This window comes from Vicia villosa, linkage group LG2, assembly GCF_029867415.1.
Source record: "Vicia villosa cultivar HV-30 ecotype Madison, WI linkage group LG2, Vvil1.0, whole genome shotgun sequence".
Classification (NCBI taxonomy): Eukaryota; Viridiplantae; Streptophyta; class Magnoliopsida; order Fabales; family Fabaceae; genus Vicia; species Vicia villosa.
Genome location: NC_081181.1, coordinates 220,729,987 through 220,741,044, shown reverse-complemented (window position 1 = coordinate 220,741,044; position 11,058 = coordinate 220,729,987). Strand labels below are relative to the sequence as shown.

The following is an 11,058-nucleotide window of genomic DNA, read 5'->3' as shown; positions in this document are numbered from 1 at the left end:
AGAAGACTCTGGAAGACTTAGTTGCGGCTAAGTGGAAAACCATTGTAATCCGTGCGATTAGTGGATTAAATCCTCAGTTGAGGTAAATCATCTCTGCGGGGGTGGACTGGAGTAGCTTCGTTAACAGCGAACCAGGATAAAAATAATTGTGCAATTTATTTTTATCGTCCAAGATTTAAAGTCACACTTATTCAATCCCCCCCTTTCTAAGTGTTTTTCTATCCTTCAATTTCCTCCACCTTCATCCTTCCTCTGTCTCTCTCCCAATGTTGTCATCAACCATAATTCGCTAGATCTCTTATTCTACCTGCATCGCCATTCAACATCGTTAGTTGTCGTCTCTCTCTGATTCAAATCTGTCAAACCACAAGGAACTCTTCAATCATAAAGGAAGCATATGATTCTACCTCTCAATCATAAACTCTTCTCTGTTGGAAACGAATGGTTCAATCCTACGCTCATTTCTTATCTAATGAAATTCAAATCGCTTTACATAAGATCTTTGTTATTTTGTGTCTCAGGCTAAGGAAAGGAAGCAAGAGATTCTACGGCTCAGAGAAGATTTGAAAGAATCTCAAGGTTCATCGCTGATTCGATCTCTTATTATAAATGCATATTCACTAGAAATTGTGTTATGATTTTGAGTTTTGTTTTTGTTTTTTGATTCAGATGCTTTACTTTGTGACCTCTTTCGTGAGAGTGCTTCTTGCAAGTGTTATTTGTTCAATGATTTAGGGGAATTAAATCCAAAGCATCATGGAAGTAAATCTTTCATCGGGTTCAATGACGTACTTTGTCGAAGATTTCTAAGACAAGGTATCATTATCGATTAATTGTGATGTTGTTATAATCTGTAGTTGTGTTCTCATGCTTTTAAATTTCCCGTTGACATTGATGATTTGGTTTATGTAGTGCGATTTAAGGAAAGGGGAGAAGGATTTGTTCTTTGTCTTCTTCAGGTAAAGTTGGTTTGAGAATATAATGAGTGGTGACAAATCCGACGGCGAATTTGTCAATAGGTTATGCTATCAATTGCAAAATTTTAATCAAATTCATTCTCTCTGTTGTTAAATTTAAAGTCTTTCGTTTTTGGAATGATGTGGTGATTTTTTGGAAGGTCTTTATGTATAAAGGTTTTAATGTCTTTATGTATAATGGTTTTAAACTCTTCACTTTTATTAGTTACTATCTGTTGTTTCAGCTTGGATACAAACTCAAAGACGACCAAGCTGAGAGTTTAGCGTTTCATAGCTGTGACTGAGAAAAATTAGGAATTCTAAAACGGAATTTATTCTTAAGGATCATACCTGCTTTCTGAGATGATTGATACTATGTTGAACTGTTCTTCAGTTATTTCCTTAATTTTCTAATTTAAACTAATATCGTCATAATATGCTCATTTTCGTCATAATATGGTTTTATTCTTAAGGATCATACCTACTTTCTGAGATGATTGATACTGCAAGTTGATTGATCATGAAGAAATTATAGCATTGCTTTCAAAAGGGTTTTGATATCTTTCATATGATTATTTGGTAATAGTTTCCTTGATAAATTTGAATTGTTGGATTGCGAAATTTTATTAAAGACTAACATTAACATTTGTGTTGTTCAGGACCAATTTGCAGTCTTTCAAGCATTAACATTAACATTGTACTATTTGCAATCCATTTGCATGCTGCTTTTTTGAGATCTTTGATTTGCGTTAATTATTTTATGAGATCCTCTTTTTATGCTCATTGTTAAGGTTCTTTGAGAAATAACTAATAGTTGGACAATGAGAATGTCCTTAGTTTAACTGCTTAATTATATGGTGGTTTTTGATACTGTTTTATTTTATTTTACGCCTACAGGTATGAAGATGGAAATACAACTTTGATGAAGTTTTCTACAGCTGCAAATTTTATATGGTCAGATGCTCCCCTGGAGATTTTTGGTTATGTTACTTCTATAAGCTTTACTGATCCAGCTGATATACCAATCAAGGATGACAAGCTGACTGACATTTTATATTCTGACATGAAAATTGAATTTAATAAAAAATCTCATTTTAAATTTTATCCAAATTGAGAAAATTCCAAATTCTCCAATGTTCCCTTATTAATTGTTATCAGAACCATTGTGTGCAGTTTGGAACAGATACATGTATGGCATTCATATGTTGGTTCACTAAAGTTCAATTGTGTGTAGTTTGGAACATATACAGGCATGCCATGGCATTCATGTGTGGTATAACTATTGACAGCACAAATTTAAAAAGCTTCATGTGCAACGCTGATAATAGGTATTCTATTTATATTCATGTTTGATTTTCTATATGAAAATGTCATTCTGTTTGTGTAGCTTCTTTTTTTGCTTTGAAAGGATTTTTTGGGTGGGTCACTTTCAAAATGCATGTTCTGTTTTGATTTTTTGTGTGCAGCTGAAGAAAAAGTATTCTGAGCTTCAAGAGTCACATAATGCTTTATGAGAAGTTGTAAAGTTGCTTGAACAAACCGCATATTATAATCATTCAGCACACAAGGTGTTTGTGGTAATTAAGATCAAACTGTTTTTGACATTGGTTGCCCACAAGGTGTTTGTATAATTGTTTATACAATGTCCCTATTGCATAGATGTTCCTTTTTTTTGTTATTAAAATGATTTACATTACAGACATTGTCATATATTTTTCTGGTTTGTTCCTTTTACAGATTGTGGCAGCACCCAAGGAAGGGTTTGAAATGTTATTTGTTTCTCACATTCATCAGCTAGCAACTATTCGTAAAACTTGTGGTACAGTTACATGACACTGTCAGTTCAGTCTAAGTGTAGGGATATTATGTATATTATGTGTAGTGATTCAGTCTTACTGGTAATAGATTATAACTTATGTTCTTGTATCTTGTGGATGTTTGCATCTTTAAGTTGACTCATACACTATTTATAGCTGTAAACTAAATAATTGATGCTTCACATTTTATTAAATAATATTTGGTAAACATGTCGTTTTACCCAACTTATTTTTGCTGCCTTTGCCCAACCACAACTTTGTATTTAGGTTGTAGTCAATATAGACTGTAGCAGCCACTAATTTTATAACATTAATAGTTGGGTATCATAAAATTTGACAACTTAGATGCTGGAAGTTACAAGGATTACTTCAAGCTTCCGATGAAAAAAGACAAGCTGCACTAACTGAGCTCTCTGCTAAACATCAAAAGGTATGTGTGTATTTTTTTGTTTCTCTTCAAACGGTATGTGTGTATTTTTTTTGTTTCTCTTTTAGGATGACTGTGTAACCTTTCATCAAATTCTTTATCTTTTCTGAAAAGAAGGTGATATGCCATATGTTTAATCTCTACTATGAATTTTGTATATTGTTGCACCTTGGCTTCAATTCAGTGTTTGTTTCCCTCAGAATATAGAGAGTTTAGAGGCTCAACTCAATGATGCTTCTGTCTGATAGAAGTAAGGCAGATGAATCCATTGCTTCACTGCAGGTGAACTTTATGATCATTAGCTTTATTTCTTCACTAGGGGTGAAGAGTGTTGATAAACCATATGCTAGGAAATAGTCGCACGTGGCTTTATTTTTCATTTCATGCTCAACTTCCTTACTGAATAACTCTACTTTTACATAGAGGTCTACAAAAGCTAGACAACTGGACCATTTATGGATGAGCCTGGGCCTGAAAACTAACAGTTAATTTGAATTTCGTAAAGTCAGACTATAATTTCAAAACCTGCGAAGCCTTGAATTAATTTGACTTTGAAGAATGAGCTCCGTGAGTTGAAGGGTTCCTTATTTCTAGACATTCCATTCAAGAGCTTGTCATACTTGCATATTTGACTTACATTTAACTTTTCTGATTGTTAAATATAGAATCCATGGACTCTTTTTACTAGGAGAAGCTATATTAATTGTAATAAGATAATATCTTTTTCCATAGATTGATTAGTGGTGCCAATATTTTATCCAAAAAATATATGGTACCACTTACTCCTTACATATGAATGCATATGTTCTTGGACAATAAATTGACAAAGTTTCAGCTATACAATATTTCACTTTTTTAAAATATTATTCATTCGCCTATAATATTCCCTACTTGAGTATTCACCTATAATAATCACACTCTTCTACAACTTAAAAAAAAAAACAATTATATTATATAGGTTTTTAAAGTAAATTACAAATTTGACATTATGCTTAAATTCTAAAACCAATTACTTGAGATATTAGTTGATGCATATGTTACTGTTAAAGGTGATGTTAACATTTTCAATTTTCTTAGTATAGATGGTGTGTCTCCAAACTATTTAAATGGGGAAAATTGTTGCATACAATATTTTAAAAATAATATATAGAAAATTTGAAATTCTCTTAAACTTTTGATTTGTTGTATTTATAGGTTTAAATTTTCATTATTTTTGTCACATTATTATTATTCACTTTTTGTTTTTATTTCATGTAAATGTACTATTTCTATTTTAAAAAAAATTTCTTTATCGATAAAGTTGTGATTTTTTTTGTTTAGTAAAACAACGATTTCTATTTATACATATTTTCTTTTCAATTGCTGACTACCTATTAATCTTTTTTTTTTGAAAAGTTTTGTTTTTAATATTTAAATGTTATTTAATTTATTCAAGACTTATTTTTTTTATGTACATTTTATTTATAAAATATTTGAAATGAGATAAAATCATGTGATCTAAAACCAATCGTTTACTAATTAGTTCTTTTCAGCATTTCAATTCTAGAATCATGTGATCTAAAATATCTTTTGAGAATAAAAACAAAATGAGTGAACATGTACCATCTTTTTCTTCCTCCGTCATTCAATCACTTCCTAGAGACTTTTTACTTGACATGTTTGCAAGCATAGGTTCTCAATCATTCGTCGATCTTCATCGAATGAAAATATGTTGCAAAGACTTTCTTGAACTCAGTGAAGAAAGTTATGTTTTGCAAAATATTTCTTTGGACAATTTTCCATTCATCCAATGGATTCCTAATGAAAATGCATAAATCTTTTTGAAACGTTGTGTGGAAAGTGAAAATGTAGAGAGTTTGTATAGAGAAGGATTGCGTGAGTACTTTAGCTATCCCAATGGAAATATAGATGGTCTTGAGAGCTTAAAGTTTGCAGCTCAAAAGTGTCATAAAGAAGCGATGTATGTATACGGTATGATTTTGATGTGTTCTGAGAATCATGATTCTAGAAAACAGTTGAGTATTTGCGTTTATTGAGAAAATCTAAATGTATAATACGTACAAGGAAGAATGTGCAATATTTTACGGATTCTTTATGGAAAAGTAATGGAGTGTTGCTGCGCAATAGCACTCCTATATGCAACACAAAAAACACGTGCAATGGATGGAGAGTTAAGGAAGGTCGGTGGTCATTAATGAATGATGAAGATGATGATATTAAATTGTGTGAAAATTGCAGGTGGGATCATGAGTTAGAGTTCTTTTATAAATTACTTAAAATTCACTAGTTTTAATTCTTGAAATGTTAGTGAGTATTAAATTATCAAAAAATAATAATTATTTGAACACAATCCTCAAATGTTTGAACGCACAATTAAAAAATTATAGTTATTATTTATTTATATTAGTGTCGAATACTTTTATATATTGACTTATATTTTATTATAAGATTTTTTTCTAGTTTTTTATTCATCACAATACTGAAAATTGAATGAAAAAGTTCTATAATCTGTTATATATGTTTATATATATATATATATATATATATATATATATATATATATATATATATATATATATATATATATATATATATATATATATATATATATAATATTCAACCTTTTTCATACACCAATCACGTAAACCCCCCAATAACTTTGATCCCACCTTTGAATTTACCCAAAAGAAATCTTATCTACAAATCAACTATCTTCTTCCACGTAAATACCATTACCTTCCTTAAAAAGGGAACAAAATGGGGTTTGGGTTCAGAACCCAAGCAATCTTGATCACACATTTAAAAATATGTTTGATAAACTCCACCATAGATAAGAGAAAAGTTATTGTTTTAAACAACTAGGATAATTGTGTTTTTAAATTTTGAAATATATATTAGATCACAATTACATAAAATGCATGGTGAATTTATTTTATTGTCAATTTTTTTCCAAACACATACTAGTAATTCAATTTTATAAATTTAACGTAATATTAACAGACTTAAGCATCCAATTTTCTTTTTTCTACGCACATGAAATTAATTTTAGCATCATATTTCAAGAAAAAATTTAACAACTCATATTTGATATTTAAAATTAGTTATATCATCTATTTATTTATTTATTTATTTATTTATTCAGTACGGTTGTGAGTGTGACAACACCCAATATATGTAAAAATAATAATAATTATCGGTTAAAAATATACTAATTAAAAGAGTGATATTTTGTTATTATAAACTTTAAAAAAGATTCATTGTGCAAAATAGATAAGAAAAAAAATAGGTATGTTTGTTGGTTTTAAGGCGTAATTAAATGTAGCAAAATATTACTCAAAGAACTAAAAAATTTATTGATCTTTTTGAAACATTGTCTGAGAAGTGAAAATGTAGAGAGTCAGTATATAGAAGGATTACGTGAGTACTTTAGATATCCAAATGGAAATATAGGTAGTTTTATTACGTGAGTACTTTAGCTATCCAAATGGAAATGTAGGTGGTTTTGAGAACTTAAAGTTTGCAGCTTAAAAGTGTCATAAAGAAGCGACATATGAGTACGATATGATTTTGATGTGTTTAGAGAATCATGATTCAGGAAAACAAAGAGTTGAATATTTGTGTTCATTGAGGAAATCTAAATGTATAACGAGTACAAGGAAAAAAGTACAATATTTTAGGAATTCTTTATGAAAAAGTAATGTATCAAATACTATGCATGAAGTTAGTTAGGAGTTAGTTATATTTCAGTTACACACATGAGTATTCTATACTATACATGCTACCATAGATGGCTTATGATGTAGCACAGCTTTACTTGTATATATACTTACATTGTAACACTTACTATTCTAATGAGAATCCTCTCCTTTCACCATGTTCATTGAGTTTTCATAATATGGTATCAAGCCATTATCAATGAATATTTTTCAGATTTCTTATTCATCTTCTTCATTGTTGAGCTTTTCCCCATTCATGATTTTTTTTCGCAGCTGGTTTTCATCTGCATATCGTTCTTGATCTTCTTTTTCTCATTGTTTCTTCATATTTCATTCACACTCTCGTGTGAATCTCATCGATCCAACCATGCCTCCGTGTACCGCACCTAACTCCCAACTTGATCTTGATTCTGTCTTCTACATTCATCCAAGTGAAGGCCCTAACACTGTTGTCGTTACACAGAAGCTTGATGGCTCAAACTACCTCACATGGAGTCGCTCCATGCAACGTGCTCTTGGCGCCAAGAACAAGCTTAAGTTTCTTGATGGTTCGATGGATCTTCTTGATGAAGTTCATCTCAATTTCACATAGTGGCAACGATGCAACCATCTAATTCTTTCTTGGATCATCAATTCGGTGAGTGATCAAATTGCTTCTACCATTTTATTTCATGAAAATGCTATTGATGCTTGGCACGATCTTCATGAACGATTCTCTAAAGCCGATCGCATTCGCATCTTAACTTTGCGTTCCAAGATCAATAATCTACGTCAGAATTCTAGGTCTGTTATGGAGTACTTTCTTGAGATTAAGGGCTTATGGGAAGAGCTTAATTCCCATAGACCTCTACCTATTTGTGTTTGTGCTCATAGATGCAGATGCCATGCAGTGCAAAAATCTCAGGATCATCGCCTTGAGGAACAAGCTATACAGTTTCTCACAGGGCTCGATGATAAATTTTCTGCTGTAAGAACTCAAGTATTAATCATGGATCCACTGCCGTCCATTAATCGAATCTATTCTCTTGTTGTGCAAGAAGAGAGTCACCATCATACGACTACTCCCACTGATGATCCTTCCATTCTTGTGAATGCTGCTCAGAAATCTGACTTCAAACATAAAGGTTCTCAAAAACCTTCTCCTCGCATTTGCACCTTTTGCAATAGAACTGGCCACACTGTTGATTTTTGCTACCAAAAGCATGGTCATCCCAATTTCAACAAGAACAAATCCTCTGTTAATGCTAGTCAAGTGGATGCCTCAGCCACTGAATCTCATGTTGAAAATCCTGAGCCTCAGAATAATACACCAATCACACAGGCTCAGTATGACCAGTTGATTACTCTATTGCAACAAGCCAATTCCCCTGCACCTGTTGCTAGTGTTACTACCAATCAAGTGTCCACTAGCATGATACCTTGTGATCATTCCTCAGGTATTGTTTGCAATACCACTCAGCATATGCTTAAAACTCATCACTCCTGGATTTTGGATTCAGGGGCAAATGACCATGTTTTTTCCTCTTTGCAATTTTTTCATTCTTATTGTAAAATTGCACCTGTTAAGATTACATTGCCTAATGGTAATAGTACCACTGTCCAATATGCTGGTAATGTCAGGTTTACCTCCATCCTTTATCTTAATCATGTCCTTTTTGCACCTGAATTCAATCTCAACCTCATCTCTATTTCTAAGCTTTGCCATGCATTGACATGTTCAGCTGTTTTCTTTGTTGATCAATGTCTCTTGCAGGAGCTGAATACCTCGAGGATGATTGGTTTGGGTAAAAAGGAGAATGGCTTGTATATCTTGCAGTTAGAGGATGCTCATTCTAAAGATGTCCCTGAATCTCTCCAAGCTCATATATCATCTGAAGCCAACTCTTGTCATTCACATAATCCTAATCAAAATGTTGTACTACCTAAAAATGCCCTTTGGCATTTCAGACTTGGTCATGTGTCTCCTAAGAGATTAACTCAAATGTTAAAACTGTATTCCTTTTCTGATTTTGATATTCATGCTACTTGTGATATTTGCCACTTAGCTAGACAAAGAAAATTGCCATATTACCCTAGTCATTATTTAGCTTCTCACAAGTTTGAACTTATACATTTTGATATTTGGGGCCCTTTGTCCATTCCCTTAATTCATAATCACAAATATTTCTTAACCATTTTAGATGATCATTCCCGTTTTGTATGGATAGTTTTACTTAAGTCTAAATCTGAAGTTTCTCAACATGTACAAAACTTTATCAATATGATCATTACTCAACTCCATGTCACTCCTAAAACTGTCAGGTCCGATAATGGTCCTGAGTTTCTCCTAAACCAATTATATGCCTCTAAAGGTATCATTCACCATAGGTCTTGTGTTGAGAACCCACAACAAAATGGTTGTGTAGAGAGGAAACATCAACACCTTTTAAATGTAGGGAGAGCACTTCTATTTCAATCCAAACTCCCCAAACCCTACTGGTCATATGCCATTCAATATGCTACATTCATCATCAATCGTGTTCCTACACCTATTCTTCAAAACCAGTCTCCTTACCAAGTTTTACACGATACTATTCCTACCCTAGATACCTTTAAGGTGTTTGGCTCACTTTGTTATGCTTCAACTCTCCAATCCCAGAGAACCAAACTTGATCCTCGAGCCCGCAAATCAATATTCTTAGGTTATAAAATTTGCATGAAGGGTTATGTTCTCCTTGATTTTCACACATCTGAGATCTTTGTGTCACGAAATGTCACCTTTCATGAGTATATCCTACCCTACCTTAGTTCTACTACTGATCCTCATGATTCCACCCCTTGGTCTTACTTCCCGTCCAAGTCTCCCATTAAACCTTCTAATATAACTCCACATCACCCTAACTCTTCTAATATAACTCCACCTCACCCTTCTTATTCATCACCTGATACTCAGCTTACCATACCTCCACCTTCAGCTTCAAACTCATCAGCTAACCCTACATCTTCCACTCGATCATCTTCTAGAATGAGACAACATCCTCCTTATCTACAAGATTATATCTGCAATTCTCTCTACAATTCAAAGCAATCATCCCCAGGTATTTCGTATCTCTTGTCCCATTATATTTCACATGAACATCTCTCTTCTGCTCACTCCAAATATGCTTTATCTTTGGTCTCTAACTCTGAACCTAAGACTTATAGTGAAGCTTCTAAATATGATTGCTGGAAACAAGCCATGCAAATTGAGCTTTCAGCTCTTGAGAAGAATGGGACATGGAAGATTGTTGATATTCCACCTGGTATAAAGCCCATTGGCTGTCGTTGGGTGTTTAAAATAAAGTACCTTGCAGATGGTTCTATCGAGAGATACAATGCGCGTTTAGTTGCGAAGGGCTACAATCAAATCGAGGGCCTTGATTACTTTGATACGTACTCACCCGTTGCCAAGATCACCACTATTCGTACTGTTCTTGCTCTTGCGTCTTGCAAAAACTGGTACATCCATCAGCTCGATGTCAACAACGCGTTTTTGCATGGAGAGATTGAAGAAGATGTCTACATGGTTATTCCTCCTGGAGTTCACACTGAAAAACCTAATCAAGTTTGTAAGCTAGTGAAATCCCTATATGGCCTCAAGCAAGCCAGCCGTAGGTGGTATGAGCGAATCACAGCTTTTCTACTTGTACAACATTACACTCAGGCTACCTTTGATCACTCTCTTTTCATTAAATCCATTGATACTCGCATCATCATTTTGTTAGTGTATGTAGATGATGTCATTGTCACTGGCAATGATCATGCAGAATTACACTCCATCAAAATGGCTTTACACTCAACTTTCCAGATCAAAGATCTTGGCAAACTAAAATACTTTTTAGGTATCGAAGTTGCTCATTCTCGAGCTGGCATTCTTCTTTACCAACGAAAGTATTGCTTGGATTTAATAGAGGACTCTGGCTTCCTTGATTCAAAACCTATATCCACTCCTGCTGATCCTACTATCAAGTTGCACCATGATTCGAGTGAAGCGTACCACGACATTCCTTCCTATAGAAGACTCATAAGGAGACTCTTATATCTTAATGCTACCAGGCCTGACATCACCTTTTGCACACAACAGCTGAGTCAATACTTATCCAATCCTACGGTAACACACTTTA

General features: G+C 33.3%; 1 long non-coding RNA gene across 4 annotated transcripts; it reads left to right on the top strand.

Annotated features, from left to right (window-relative positions):
• Positions 1-234: 234 nt before the first annotated feature.
• LOC131648296 (uncharacterized) lies at positions 235-2,966 on the top strand. 4 transcript variants are annotated; one of them, XR_009298090.1, is made up of 8 exons: positions 235-444; positions 522-579; positions 670-816; positions 913-959; positions 1,854-1,910; positions 2,130-2,284; positions 2,423-2,533; positions 2,694-2,966. It is a non-coding gene; the product is annotated as an uncharacterized LOC131648296 (long non-coding RNA). The 4 variants fall into 4 exon arrangements; XR_009298089.1 differs by having other exon boundaries at positions 1,854-2,284; XR_009298088.1 differs by having other exon boundaries at positions 913-1,910.
• The last annotated feature ends 8,092 nt before the right edge of the window (positions 2,967-11,058 follow it).